Source organism: Dreissena polymorpha, chromosome 4 (assembly GCF_020536995.1).
Source record: "Dreissena polymorpha isolate Duluth1 chromosome 4, UMN_Dpol_1.0, whole genome shotgun sequence".
Lineage (NCBI taxonomy): Eukaryota > Metazoa > Mollusca > Bivalvia > Myida > Dreissenidae > Dreissena > Dreissena polymorpha.
The window spans coordinates 63,373,831-63,387,761 of NC_068358.1; the positions used below are offsets into that span (position 1 = coordinate 63,373,831).

General features: G+C 33.4%; 1 protein-coding gene across 3 annotated transcripts in view; it reads right to left on the reverse strand.

Annotated features, from left to right (window-relative positions):
* Positions 1-13,931, reverse strand: part of LOC127876274 (polyunsaturated fatty acid 5-lipoxygenase-like) — a 51,196-nt gene that overhangs the window by 36,150 nt on the left and 1,115 nt on the right. The window contains exon 2 of one of the 3 annotated variants that reach the window (XM_052421372.1): positions 12,265-12,370. The exons of the other annotated variants lie outside the window; for them this stretch is intronic. The gene's annotated coding sequence lies outside the window, so the exon portion shown is untranslated. The remainder of the gene's footprint in view (positions 1-12,264; positions 12,371-13,931) is intronic. 3 annotated transcript variants of the gene reach the window in all.

Genomic DNA, 13,931 nt, shown 5'->3' on the forward strand with positions numbered 1-13,931 from the left:
TTACTATATATAAGTAATCCTCGTAGTTTCACAAAATATAACACAAAACAGAACTCTCCAAATTATTCAATTGTTTCGCGTTGCAACGCTTTATAATTTTCAAGCTTTTAAATTGTCAAAAGATGCATGTAATAGCTATATTAGAGCATGGTAAATGTTAAGTACTACTGTTTCCTCATAAATATCATAACTAAATCGAAAATTTGCAAATCTGAAACAACTGTTTTTAAATTTGGTCAATATACCAAAACGTGAAAAGGCCCCTTTAAATACAAGTAAGATGAAAGTCTGCCTATGGGATCCCAGTTAAGCCTGTTTTGTCAAATCTGCGCATTTGCCCTTGGCCATGTAAAATTGGGGACTAAATACCATCAAGTCATGTAAAAAGGAGCAGGGTGTAGCACGCTGCTATTTATCTCTTGAGCTTTCACATGAATTGTACGGGTAATTTTCATACAACAAATTATATTATATAGTGTAATGATAAAGCATATGAGCACAAATTATATCTCTAACTAGTGGTGCAAAAATCATTTAAGTGTCACATTTCAAAAGAAAATTTATATAAAAAGGTATTATAAATTGTTAAAACGTTATTAAAAGATGATTTCAATTCACTAAAGCATTTAATTACATGAAAAAAGTGTATATAATGTCCATTACATGTAACAGTATTGGCATTATATTTATCTGCATTTAATGTGCATTTAATACACTGAAAAATGCAGACAAGATACACTTCTAACAGAAAAAATGTTGTTTTTTTCTGCATTTTTCCAGCATTAATACTCTTCAAGTGTATTTTTTATCATCGAAAATACACTTTACCAGGTAAAAGGTATGTTAAAATCATTTTAAGGTTTTTTAGCTCATCTATTTTTTGAAAAAAAATTATGAGCTATTGTCATCACCTTGCCCTTGTCAAAAAAGTGAGCAAAATCCGGTTATAACCCAGTTTTAAACTGGGTTTAACCCTGCGGTATTGGCACCGAGCTAAAAGCGAGTCTTTTAAACACACTTTTTGCTTACTGACTTGGTTTTATCTGAGTTAAATCTTGGTTTAACTCGCTTAAAGCCAACATAGTGGGTTTTTAACCGTCTTAAGTGGGTTTAAAGTGAGTTTTCTTCAGCTGTGTTTAACTCTGTGGTATTTGCACTGTGCTAAAAGCGGGTTTTTTCAGACACGCTTTTAGCTTACCGACTGGGTTTTTTAGCTTACCGACTTGGTTTTTTAGCTTACCGACTTGGTTTTTTCTGAGTTAAATCTTGGTTTAACTCGCTTTAAACCAACATAGTGGTTTTTTTAACCATCTTAAGTGGGTTTAAAGTGAGTATGATTTTCTACAAGTTGGTTTTTTGAGGTTTTTTAAACATGCTTAGACCAACTTCTGCCTGTGGAGTTGGTTTTAAGTGGGTAAATAGTGTGTTTTAAATGTGAGCTATAAGCAGGCTTAACACGGTTTTTAAGTGAGCAAAAAGTGAGCTGAAAGCAAGCCTTTCTTAGTTTTTTTTCACAGTGAAAACATGCTTTTAACTCGCTTTAAACCTAGTTATTAGCAGTATTTTATCTGTGAAGAAAACATTTGTGGGTTTTGGTAAGTTGGTTTTTTGTGGGTTTTAACAGTGAGTTTTTCTTAAGAAAGTAGTTTTTTTAGCCTTTTGTGGGATTTTGCAGTGTGAAAAAAAATAATTTTGGACTGATATGTTCTAAAAAAAAGGTTTTTGTGAAGCAATTACAACAGTTCATTATAAGCCCCGTGTGGTTTAAAGGAAAAAAAAGGCAATGTGTATGATATTATGTTTATATGACAAAAATAGTACACCGCAAAATAATACAAACATATTATTTTTACAGTACATTATACAATAATAGACATTTATGGAAGATTTTAAAGCAAAAGGTTAACGGCAGTGGACCACTGCGGGGGGAGTATTTAGACCACAGCTGCTGCAGAGACCTGGATCTCAGCTGTTGGAGGTACCTGAACCGCAGCGGAATGAGGAACCCGGATTTCAGCGTATTGAGGGATCTTGACGGCATACGGTGGAGGGACCTGCACAGCAGCCACTGGAGAGACCTTGACAGCTAGGGGACCTGGACGGCAGCCAGTGCAGGGACCTAGACCTGATCTTGGCGGGTGGAGGGACCTGGAAAGCAGCTGGTAGAGAGACCTGGAAAGCAGGTGCTGGAGCGACATGTACCATTGGTGCTGCTTGTGTCCTTCTCCTCTTGAGGATCTCTTACGCCAGTTGATCTGCAAAGGATTAATACCAAAACACTTTCAAAAGGGCAAGGCATTCTTCAAACATGTTAATTGGTTATGTTTTCATTCCACTTAACTATGAAATATTGATGTTATGGTAATCTTGTTGCTTTCATAATAATGCATTTGAGTCATTTGCTTGTTGTTTTTGTTTGTTTATTTTTGAAATTTTAATCCCGTGATCACATGTGACTTAGCACTTTTCATCAATTATTAAAAGAAATTGTGTTTGGTAGAAAATGCAGTTTGAAAATGTACCAAGATGCATGGTCTCATTTGGCTGTGTGGACTGGTTGCATTTTAAATGCAATAACCTGTATAGTTTACCTCTCAACAAATCCAGCTTTCTTGGTCAAGGACAGGGCGAGGTTTCCCCACTCTTGTTCCCCTCAAGTTTGCCAGCTTGTGCAGTCAGTGCTCACGCTGCTGCCAGACATTATCGCCAATGGCGATTATTTTATCCAACTGGCTATTATTTCTTAAAATTGTCTAGAAAAAATGGCGATTATTTTATCCGCCTACATTAAAACAAATTGCCTCTAAATGATGTCCGGCGAATGCGAAACGCCTGCAAATCGGGCCATCAAGCAGGAAAAATCGATAACGAGATTACCTGTGTACACACTCGACCCTGTGTATTGTCATACACGCGTCAATAACTTCTGCGACATTGTGGCCTAGAGCATTTTTTTCAATCAGTGTCCGACAGCAGTGATATATTTCGGAAAAAACGTCTTTAATCTCCCTGTGCTTTACCAATTATCGGTAACTGTTAGATCTTTGTTAATTTTTCGCCAATTATTATTTAATCGTCATTATTGAAAATCGCCGCTAATATTGTTGGCTGGTTTTGTTTTGCACGCCGTTTTTTCTGCAATTAGATTACATTGAACATTGCTTGATGAAATAATTATTTAATCGCCATCAACTAATTATCCCCGTAATTACCGCTGTTTGTCGTCTGCTTTAACATGTGATTCCAATTTTTTACCAGGTAACCTGGTTTTCCCAATTCAAAGGGACCCGGCATATGCCATGGTCAGCTAATTTTAACGAAACACGTGTTTGGAATTACACTAAGGTGGTGTATTTTAACTCACGCGCTGTGACGTTAATTGATGTAAACATGATCGGCATTGCGAAAGTGTTATTTTTGGAATAAATCATTTACAATTGATATTGGCCTCTGCCTACAATATTGCGGCCGATGGCAAACGCCGTATTAAGAGAAAAAGTAGTCGAACGATATGCACATTTTAGATTATGCATATTAATATTTTATATTCTGCATATTTCATGTGCAAAACGCGTACGATTTTTCGGATTACCGTTTTCGGATACTGTATTTTTTTCGTCCATTATGATTTATTTTCGAAGTTCATAACAGCAAAAATAGAATGACGAATACACATGCGGTGATACGGAAGGTGTGGTTTATAATATTTCGAGTGTTCACCAAAAATTGCAATTGGAAAAACTATAAATAAATAGTATAATTAGTGCTCTGGGTGGGTTGGGGCCTCTGCCCTTAATTCTTATGTGTATGTAACTGTAGCTGAGATCTGGTTTGTTAAGTCACACCCACAACATTGATTGTATTCTTTATTGTAAAGCCATGATAATATTTTATAAGAAAATGACACACTGATATTATGCTTGTTTTTAAGTATATATATATATATTATAACTTGAATCCAATAGATATACATTTAATAAAACATAGATAAAATGAGATTCATGGTTTTTTCTTTCTTTTTGCCTTCAGTACCGTTTTGCGGAAAAGTCCGCATATGTTTTGGCTATTATTTTTTTAAGGAAAAAAAATATGGCTATTATTTTCTGAAGGCCAGAGTGAGCACTGTGCAGCAGGGTAAAAACCAGGTATAAAAGTCCATACATCAGGCAGGCGATGATGCACATTCTTTCCAAAGGATCTTCCCATCAATGTAAATTTTGCCTGGTGGAAAGAGTTTAACCTTCAAAATTAAAATATGTAAGTTCTAATTAAGTATGAGGGAAAGGAATCCGTTCAGTAATACCAGAAATAGCTATTCATAAAATTTAAGATGACAATAACCATGAAACACATATTCACTGTACACAACATTTACACTTTTTCATGTGTAAGTTTATCTATTTTTGCTTTAAATTGTGTTGTTTTTCCTTTAAATTGCAATATAATAACTTATCCATTTACATTTCCCAGTGACAATACATAAATATGATAATGATCATAATTAATTCAATAAACTTAATAAAAAAAGGGATGAAGAAATGACAATACAAACCTGTTAAAACTGTTCTTCAGTATTCCAAAAAAAACAACAGGCAGTTCAACCTCCTTTCCAACCAACTTATTATGTGATTTCCACATTGTAGTAAAAAACACATTGTTTTCATCACACAATACTTCATGCTGACAGAATTTCAAGACATTTTACACTACCATTATAAGTCTTTCACTTCTTTATATTAATGTTGCTGAATTAAATTTTGCTCAATATTCAATTGCTGACACCAGCTTGTTTTTCAAAAGTTGTTGTTTTCAAAAAGATAACTCCTTGTGCAATAGCCAATCAAAAGCCTTATATCTCATTCCACACAGCCTTATCTTTAAGCAAACCCCATCAGTAGCCTTATCTACCCTTAAAATCAGTACCCTGTTTAACTCTGAATGCCTGACAGATTGTTATCTGTTTATTGTTAGTGGTGTGAAATAAGGGTGTTTTTAGGTATTGTCTTGTTATTTTGATGACAGTTGATGTAACACAGGTCATGTTTGGCATTTTATTTTTTTATTGCAAATTAAGAAAATGGATATGATGGTATCATATGAAAATATCACAATCTTGCACAACTTATATACAAAAATAAATAGATCATTTCCAAAATACTGTTTCCAATACCAGAATTATTTAAATATGCAGATTTAACAAGTAAATACTTTTTTAAACAAATATAAACAATCATGTAAGATTTTTTTAAAATTTAAAAAAATAAAATAATTTTAAGACATAAAACAATCATAAGATATTGTTTATAATAAAAACAAACATAAAGAAAAAAATCAAAGTGAAACACAAACTCTTTCATGTATTATGTATAAAACTAAGCTTGACCATTGTTATAGTTTTTGTCAGTGATACTTGTTGTCCATCTGTGAACCTGTGATGTTCTGAAAGAGCCATTTTCATCCAATATTCCCTAAAAATTATGGGGAGCACACAAATGTACAATAGGGACCATGGCAAACAAGCTGTAAAAAAAGCCCCTTAACAATTGACTTGTATTATTTATGGCTATAAACATCAAACATGTTTCATTGATGAGTTATATTAATAAACAAAAGACCAACTTATTGAAAAGTGTGTTAAAGTTAGTCTTTAAGCCTCGTTGCAGCTCTCAACTTATTTACAAAAAGACCAATTTAAACTCGCTTAAACCCACTTCTGTTTAAAAAAAGACCAACTTCTGTTGTAAAAGACTCGCTTATAAAACAAAAAGACACACTTAAACACACATAAACCAACTCATAAATAAAAAGGCTCACTTTTGACACACAAAAAACCGACTTCTTACAGAAAAAAACTCGCTTAAACACACATCTTCTTAAAATAACCAACTTTAAACCCAGTTAAGCACAGTTTAGCGCACATAAAACTCGCTTTTAATATCAAAAACCAACTTCTGCTAAGAAAAACTCAGAAAAAACATAGTTTTATGTTGGTTTAAGTGTGTTTTGGTATGAAAGTGGGTTATTTTAGTTAAGCCTGTTTTGTCAAATCTGCGCATTTGCCCTTGGCCATGTAAAATTGGGGACTAAATACCATCAAGTCATGTAAAAAGGAGCAGGGTGTAGCACGCTGCTATTTATCTCTTGAGCTTTCACATGAATTGTACGGGTAATTTTCATACAACAAATTATATTATATAGTGTAATGATAAAGCATATGAGCACAAATTATATCTCTAACTAGTGGTGCAAAAATCATTTAAGTGTCACATTTCAAAAGAAAATTTATATAAAAAGGTATTATAAATTGTTAAAACGTTATTAAAAGATGATTTCAATTCACTAAAGCATTTAATTACATGAAAAAAGTGTATATAATGTCCATTACATGTAACAGTATTGGCATTATATTTATCTGCATTTAATGTGCATTTAATACACTGAAAAATGCAGACAAGATACACTTCTAACAGAAAAAATGTTGTTTTTTTCTGCATTTTTCCAGCATTAATACTCTTCAAGTGTATTTTTTATCATCGAAAATACACTTTACCAGGTAAAAGGTATGTTAAAATCATTTTAAGGTTTTTTAGCTCATCTATTTTTTGAAAAAAAATTATGAGCTATTGTCATCACCTTGGCGTCGGCGTTGGCGTCCGGTTAAGTTTTGCGTTTAGGTCCACTTTTCTCAGAAAGTATCAATGCTATTGCATTCAAACTTGGTACACTTACTTACTATCATGAGGGGACTGGGCAGGCAAAGTTAGATAACTCTGGCGTGCATTTTGACAGAATTATGTGCCCTTTTTATACTTAGAAAATTGAAAATTTTGGTTAAGTTTTGCGTTTAGGTCCACTTTTCTCAGTAAGTATCAATGCTATTGCATTCAAACTTGGTACCCTTACTTACTATCATGAGGGGACTGGGCAGGCAAAGTTAGATAACTCTGGCGAGCATTTTGACAGAATTATGTGCCCTTTTTATACTTAGAAAATTGAAAATTTTGGTTAAGTTTTGTGTATAGGTCCATTTTATTCCTTAAGCATCAAAGCTATTGCTTTCATACTTGCAACACTTACTAACTATCATAAGGGGACTGTGCAGGCAAAGTAATGTAACTCTGACTGGCATTTTGACAGAATTATGTGCCCTTTTTATACTTAGAAAATTGAAAATTTGATTAAGTTTTGTGTTTAGGTCCACTTTATTCCTACAGTATCAAAGCTATTGCTTTCATACTTGCAACACTTATGAACTATCATAAGGGGACCGTGCAGGCAAAGTTATGTAACTCTGACTGGCATTTGGACGGAATTATGGGCCCTTTATACTTAGAAAATTGAAAATTTGGTTAAGATTTATGTTTTGGTCCACTTTACCCCTAAAGTATCATAGATATTACTTTCATACTTGGAACACTCACAAACTAAGGGTACAGTAAAAGGACAAGTTGCATAACTCTGGTTGTCATTGTTACGGAATTATGGCCCTTTTTTGACTTAGTAACTTTTAATATATGGTTAAATTTTGTGTTTCGATCCACTTTACTTCTTAAGTATCAAGGCTATTGCTTTCAAACTTCAAATACTTTCATGCTATCATGAGGTTACTGTACCTAGCAAGTTGAATTTTACCTTGACCTTTGAATGACCTTGACTCTCAAGGTCAAATTATTAAATTTTGCTAAAATTGCCATAACTTCTTTATTTATGATTAGATTTGATTGATACTTTGACGAAACTAATCTTACATGTACCTGACATACCACAATAGACTCCACCCAAACCATCCCCCGTGCCCTCCCCCCCTCCGCCCTCCCCCCCCCTAATTTTTTTTTTTTTTTTTTTTTAAGATCATCTCACAAATGACCACCACACCCTCACACTATACCCCCCCCCCACCCCACCCCCCCCCCCTCAATTTTTTTTTTGATATATATTTTTTTTTTTTTTTTTTTTTTTTAATCTCATCTCACAAATTACCACCACCCCCATCACAAAATAACCCCCCCCCACCCATTTTTTTTTTTAAACGGTTATGTTTGAAATACCGTCCAACCATCGCACCCAAAAAATACCCCCCCCCCCATCGCCCCCGCCCCCGCCACCCCCCCCCCTCCCCCCGCCCCCTATTTTTTTTTTTTTCGCTTTTTTGGAAGATAATGTAATAAATGTCCACAACCCCACACTATAAACCCCTCTTCACTCCACCCCTCCCTCCTTTGTGATTGAAAATGAGAGTCCCTTCACCTTTGAAAAGAAAATAGATGAGCGGTCTGCACCCGCAAGGCGGTGCTCTTGTTTAAGTATATTTTCAAATGCATTAAGACACTCTTTTGCAAAAAACGTGGTACAAAACCTTGGAAAAATACTGTGTATTAATAATTGAAGTTTTGTATGTGCATCAAATACAGTGTCAAATTCATACCAGTGCCTATTTAGTAGCAGTAGGCCTTATATGGTCTACTTGTGGTAGAAATAATGCATTGTGTATACTAGTAAATACAACATACATTTCTTAAAAAATATAGCTTCCCATACAGTTCAATACAATGTTCGATTAACTACACTATGCAAAGTTGGAATATGACATCAAGCTTAAAATAATATTTTCAATAATGTATAATATGCTGTTTTAATTATAAGTGAAATAGACACTTGCATATGAAAACTGATTTTACATCAAAACTAAATTTTTAATTTGATTTTTTAAATACTCAAACAATGAAACCGTGTCCATGCTTGCATGAACACAGTTTATAAATGCTGTCAGAATGATAAAATATGCAATTACTATAAATACAAATGCTAGATAAGTGCTTTTTGTACTAAAAAATCGAATGAATATTAATATATTCTTAATATGTAATTAACTGTTTTATCTGAAAAAAATCACAAAATATTTATATATTTATTAAAATTCACATAAATCATATTTCAAAAACACATAGTAACTTCATATCCTTTCACACAATGAAAAAAAAATGCACAGTTTATGATTGTTATTGATTCTTCATTAATTTATTCATGTATCATTTTTTAATCTTGATGCATCTTCAATTGTATTATAAACATCCAAATCTGAGATTAAGGCTGAGTCAGTAAACTAATTATCCCTAATTTCTGCAGTACTTGCAGACAAACAAGGAATACTGCTGTGATATTAATTTATGAAATGGGATATTAATTTGGCTTCAATAGAAACAAATCAAAGCATAAACATGTATACAATGTATATACATGTATATTAGTTAAACTAAAATTTATTGACCACTGATAAAAGATATTATAATATATGTATATATATATATATATATACTTGTAAACTGAAAATTAAATATGTATGTTTCTATTACATCATTAATTTTTAGGACTTTTATTTTCAGACAAAGTAGAGTGAAGATTAAAACAGTATCCAATTGTAACAGTCAATTTTGGGAAATTCAACCTTAGAATTATGTTCTGTGTTGGTCAATGCCATAATTGGTATAACATCTATATTGAACTGGAAGTTTTCTTTGTTTTAAATGATAACATTTGCTTGGTCAGCAATAATTGTAACACTTTAGTGGTCTTTTTACACTGTAGTTTTCTCACTGACTGTGGGTTTGTTCTGAGAATGAGCCACACCAAAGTACATGTATCATTGGGGAGATGAGTTGTCAATTTTATGATTATCAGTCTTTCATAATCCAGTACGCAGGGAAAAGTCTCGCTTTTTTATGCTCCCCTTCGAATTAAAGGGGGCATATAGTGATCGGACTGTCAGTCTGTCTGTCTGTCCGTCTTTCCGTCACACTTTGCGTTTAGGTTTCGAAACATGCTCATAACTTTATGTCCCTTGAGATATAACCTTCATATTTGGTATGCATGCGTATATGGACAAGGCCTTTCCATACGCACACAAATTTTACCCCTGTGACCTTGACCTTGAACTTAGGGTCCGCGTTCAGGTTTCGAAATCTGCGTTTAGATTTCAAAAAATGTTATAACTTCTATGTCCCTTGAGATATAACTTTCATATTTGGTATGCATGTGTATATGGACAAGGCCTTTCCATACGCACACAATTTTTTACCCCTGTGACCTTGACCTTAAAGTTAGGGTCCGCGTTTAGGTTTTGAAATCTGCGTTTAGGTTTTGAAAAATGCTCAATACTTCTATGTCCCATGAGATATAACCTTCATATTTGGTATGCATGTGTCTATGGACAAGGCCTTTCCATACGCACACAAATTTTGACCCCTGTAACCTTGACCTTGAACTTAGGGTCCGTGTTTAGGTTTCGAAATCTGCGTTTAGGTTTGGAAAAAAGCTCAACTTCTATCAAGCGTTTATATGGGGCATAAGTCATCATATGGTGACAGCTCTTGTTACTATATACTATATATAATAACGTTAGTATATATAGTATATAGTAAAAAATCGAGACTTTTCCCTGTATACCAGTATACCTGTTAAAAGTGAATTTGTAACTAATAATCACACAATATACACAATTAAAATTGTATGCATTTAGATTTATTTAGTACTGCACATAAATCATTTTCCAAAATTATGTAGCAACATTATATTATGTAATGCTGCAATACTAAAATAATTAAAGGTCGCTGATGTGTAACGGATGTGGTGTCCACCTAATGATTTGGAGGTCACTGGTTTGATCCCCAGTGTGGGAGCATTCTTAAGAAATCTCCAAGAGACACCAAAGTACTGGTTCTAGGCCCAGGAAACGAACTCAAGAGCATTTCAAATACATGTACGTAGTTAGTACTTTAAATTTAATGAAACTAAAAATAGGTTAAAACTAAAAACTGAAACCCTTATTCATACATTTTATTTTGAATCAAGCAAATGTGGAAATTTATTAAAATAATGAGTAAAATTTAAAAATTCTAATTTAAAGTAATAATGATAATATAAGGTTTTTTCAATTTTAAGAATAGTAAATGATGATAATGATATGATTCTAAATTACCTAAATGATAATAATAACACATGAAATGTTAATTTATGAAAAAAACGTTTTAATTTATCAATTTCATGGTATTTACAACCAGATGCAGGTAATTATATCAGAAACGTGCATTAATTATATTAATGATCAAGCCAGACATTTGTAGTGATTTATAGTCCCTATTTTAATTAACGTTCTATACATGACCTGTCATCAAAGGTATTTTTAGCCAGTACTACAATCGGCAATGATAGTCTGTATTGCATACATATTATATCGTCTATGATCGATTCGCTTCCTCAAACTGAACATATATTTAATGTTTACATAGCGTAACGTAATGCACACAGTTTCACTTTCGGTTTGGTTGGTTTTGTAAATATCGTAATTGAATCTTAAAAATGGAAAATATGGTGATTAAATAATAATAGAAAAGTAAATCATTTGGATAATAGGTCAAAATGCAACACAAATGAACGTTAATAGGGCTCTTAATATCAAAGTTTCGGTAAAAATTTTGGCGCTAGTTCAACGCGCATTGTTTAAAGCCTCATAACAATAGACTGATAACCTTTTGGGTAGTAAAGTAGTAATACAAGGCAAGATGGCGGCCGTTAGCCACGAGGCCTATCTTACGGAGGAATCCGAGATAGCCGATGTATCACGATTGTAATGTTAAGCTCTCTACATATTATACGATTTGTTTTTACCTGGCCCGTAAGAAAAACGATGAATAACGAGGACATAAATTTTCTTCCGTAAAGGCGATATGCATATGTAAACAGCGACATACCAATTACACCTTTATGTTGTTGTACAGTCGATCAATATGGGACTCGCAAATCACATCTCATGGGTTCGGACGTACATAAGTTGAGGTTTATATACGGTAAAACATTTATTACAAGGTCGAGTTCGCACATGCCTAAAGTGTTATGCTCTTATGAAGGGAAATGTCAACTTTCAGACACACTTGCGCATTGACAATTAGAAAATGACTTCGATTGAACAAGTGCATGCATTATTTACACACCAGCACATTCAACCCTGAATAAGAATACTTTACAAAATATGTTCTTTAGTCGAAAATAATCGATCGAAAGCGGAAAAATAAATTATCGTGTGTTTTGCTTTCATCGAAAATTTTGAGCAAACGTGGAATATTGAACTTGTAAAGGGTCCTTTTAACAGATTTTGGCATGTTTTGAAGTTTGTCAGTAAATGCTTTAAATTGTTCAATGTAAACATCGGAACTAAAGAATTCCAGTATGAACAAAAATAGTTAAAGAAAGAAAAAACGTTATCCATACCTCGGCTGGAACCACTGACCCTTGGAGTAAAAGTCCAGCGCTTAAACCACTTAAGCCTACCGTGCTGCCGAAAATTTACGTGTTTTATTTGTTGTATAAGCAATCCCTGTAATGTCACAAAATATAACGATAAAAACCGAACTTTCCAAATAATACAATCGTTTCGCGTGTGTACGCTTGATAATTTTCAGTTTTTTAAATCGTCAAAAGATGCGTATGAAGGATATTTTGGAGCATGTTAAATGTTCTGTATTACTATTTCCTTACAAAAAAACAACAACAAAAATACAAGGACAATTTGCAAATCTGAAACTTTTTTCAATTATGTCAATGTATTATCAGTTTCCATGCTATTATGATTATTTTAAACTGTTCCAAATATTTAATCGTAAATTCATTGCGAAATTCGAAATTTTATAAAATACACTAATCTGTGAACAGCTCGCTTTTAACTCAAATACAAAGTAAGACACATTCCTGAATCGTACACATTTACCTAAGAGATAATCAACAACGACAACTAATATCTAACTCGCAAGACAAAATGTGAAGGGTGGTTTAAGAGATGTATTGAATATATTTCCCCCGAGACACATTTAGCATGTACGCATTCAATTACTGTTTTCAAATGTTCAATAACATACTGTATTTTTCACGAGTCAGAATGGACGAATAGTATTTCAGTAAAATTTACTTTACAATTAGCAATATATTATTATCTTTTATCAACCTGCACACACTGACTGATATTTAAGCCCACTTAAATTTTAAGTACAAATTATCACTATAGATCCAATAGACTGTGCAAAGTACTATTCTCGCGCAGTTTTAGCTTGATAAGATATAAGCCGCGTTCTGTGAACGGGCATTATTGCATGTGAGTTATTGGTCGTCCCAGGCTAGTTTGTGAAGCCCGCAGTGGATTTTTTTAAGGAAGTCTCTCTAAATCATTATCCAGAGAAGGCGGAAGGTGTCGCATCTTATTAGCCTTTGCAGACTTCACAGGGTCGACACTTAACGCACTTGCATTAATTCTAATTTTGCCAGAAACAGGCTAATATGTTGAAGTGGCATAGATACCACCCTCTCATTTGGTTATATCGGTATAAACCAAAATAACTTATTATGCGCCACTATGCCAAGTATTTGAGTATGGAGAGAGTCGGTGTGAAACCCAAACCGAAGAATAATAAATTGTTGTGTGTTAACTAGTGAAAAAAACATATACAAACTAATTCTGGTATAATTAATGATGTTTTATGAGCAAACAGTGGGTAGACCGAACCGGTAGAACAAATTAAGGCATTTACAAAAAAATCTGATAAAGAATGTTAATATATAAACCTAGAATGCGTGCAATTAAACTTAACAGAAACCTTAATCCGTGTCAATGCTGTCTTCTTAATATTTGCAAATCTTATTCAAATTTATGAGTAGCTAATACAATTTTTTAATGTGTAGCTCTTTGCATAAAATGAATTAACATTCAATACATGAACGAACTTTTTCTTTCATGAAAAATTGATGTTGACAGATACATTCATGCGCTGGAGATTTTGACGGATATTTCCTATTATTTGTTTGCAACATACGCTTCATAGGTTCCTGTAATTTCAGCAGCAAACAATACCGTTGACAGTTATTATGTGTTGCAAACATTCATAAAG